Genomic DNA, 2,270 nt, shown 5'->3' with positions numbered 1-2,270 from the left:
AGTCATTAGGGAAGATTAGATATTTTATTGCCATTGTTATTTTATTTTTACTAGACTGTGAACTCAAGAACAAATGCAGTGATTATTTACTAATTTTTTTCTTCAATACCCAGGGCATGCTTAGTACACAGTGAGCACTCACTAAATATTAGTTGAATGTCTTGCACTAGCAATAATAATAGTAGCAGTCATAAAATTAGAATAACATCTACATTATTAAGCACCTAAGATGTGCTATGCATGATTCTTTTCTTTTTTTTTTTTTTAATAAAGAGCAGGGGAAAGCGTGAACGCAGTCCCCCACCACCACAAATTATGCAGTCGAGTTTCCCACATTTCGGGAAATCGCAGGGGTCAGCACATCCGGAGTGCAATGGATAAGCCTCGCCCTGGGAAAACCACCTTTGTGATCATGGTATCTCCCCTGCCAGGTAAGTATGCTATGCATGGTTCTAAGTGGTTTTCATGCATTCACTTATAAGTAAATTGAGCAAAACAGTCTATCACTGAGGATACACTTCCTACTTTTAACAGTATTAAATTCTTTAGTATTTAAATAACATTATTTAAAATTCTTTAGTATTTCAAATAATAATAGCAAGTACTAATTTTTAATACTTGCTATTATTATTTGAAATACTAAAGAATTTCAATGGTTTAAAAAAAAAGAGTTTATATCTCATTGGCACAAAATTTAACTTTGTCATTGCTAGTTTCAGAGATCTCCTGGGTAGAACTTCCAAAAGTACTCACTCAGGGTTCCATATTTTTGTCTTCAGACTTCACATCCTTCTGAAGTTACCTTGAAAGGAAAAGAGAAAAGAATCATAAAATAAATTTTGCTTTATTGTTTAATTAGAAGTAGAGGTAGAAATATATCTGTTCCTTCCACACCTGTTCTATTGGCCAAACTTGACACAAGACTGTGCAAAATGAAAAGAAAAGACCTCCTTTGTGATCATGAGTAAAATTAAATCACCTGGTTAGAAGTAAATTTTAAAGATCTATTGAGAGTAGTTAAGATTAAAATCCAAAACAAATGAAAACTAAAGACTGCTATCATTGGAAAACTCCACTGAGGAAACAATTAAAAGTGGCCTTGCAGGATGCAAACTAAGAAAAAGTAGGATTGGTGGAATGAAAAAAGAAAGAATTCCAGGTGAGAAGACTGGCACAGCTAAAGGTGTGGAGGGAAGACTGTACAGGAACAACTCCTGTTAGATAGCTGAGTACTATGAAGAACTCAGACTCAGCTTGTATAAGGCCAGCAACAAACACAGGTCTTTAAAACCATAGAGCAATGAATGCATGCATCCTTCTTTCTGGAAAACCTTCTTGACATGGAAATAAGCTTATTGCTGATTGGAGATTGGAATTTATTCCACTGCACCTGGCTATCAGAGAAACAGATTCTTTATACTTGAATTCAGTCTTTTCACACTCCTACATCTGCACAAGATGGTTGACTGATCTGGTTTAGAATGATGTTGCTGGCAACATTTTCTGACAGTTTCAACCTGTGGCATTGCACTCTGAATCCTGGTTATTTTTGCCCAGGTTAGTCTTGCCTCCTTACCTAGACTATACGCCATTCAAAAGTGAGACTTGAATAAATCCAAAGTCCTAAGCACAATCCAGCAGACACCATAGTTGTTCACATAACATTGATTTATCTCTCAGTTCACAGGATGTTGTGTAGATATCTGGCATTGCAATTTTGTGCTCTGCATACAGGCTTCTAAACGGGAGCACAGCAAAATCCCCACATCTTACCTGTATCTTTTTATCTTTTCTACTAGCCTGTGAAGGAAAAAGAAAGCTAAATTATGATATTTTGAGTCATGGAGCTCTCCTGGTCTCTGAAGTCTGTTTTGTAAGGGATGAGGCAGAACTGACCGTTAATTAGTAAATGACTGATATCCACCCTGCTCTGTTCATGCAACCACCAGTGACCTATATTTTGACGAATATGTGATATTCTGATACATTAAGACACATTATTCTTTCACTCCTTCTGACACATTTTCAGGTTGGATGCCATGTTGTCTTGTGTGGGTGCTTAAGCTTGGCTTAAAATTCTAGTGCTTTCTCTCTTCCAAGGACTAAGGCATTTGGAAGAGGTGTAACTGCTTCCTGGGAATGCATCTGCCAAGTGCTGGAAGTTAAATAAGCAGAGAAATTTAAATGACATGCCATGTAAAACCCAATTCAAATCCAACTGGGGTGTCTCCAAGAAGCATCTTCAAATATAAATTTCTAATCTATGTTAA

General features: G+C 36.4%; 1 non-coding gene across 1 annotated transcript; it reads right to left on the bottom strand.

Annotated features, from left to right (window-relative positions):
• Window positions 1–275: 275 nt before the first annotated feature.
• LOC116554218 lies at window positions 276–439 on the bottom strand. The gene has a single exon (XR_004270105.1). It is a non-coding gene; the product is annotated as a U1 spliceosomal RNA (small nuclear RNA).
• Between the last annotated feature and the right edge of the window lie 1,831 nt (window positions 440–2,270).

This window comes from Sapajus apella, unplaced genomic scaffold (genome assembly GCF_009761245.1).
Source record: "Sapajus apella isolate SASKATOON/1434 unplaced genomic scaffold, GSC_monkey_1.0 scaffold13, whole genome shotgun sequence".
Taxonomy (NCBI): Eukaryota; Metazoa; Chordata; class Mammalia; order Primates; family Cebidae; genus Sapajus; species Sapajus apella.
Note: the sequence above shows the minus strand (reverse complement) of the source record. Positions and strands in the feature narration are given on the sequence as shown.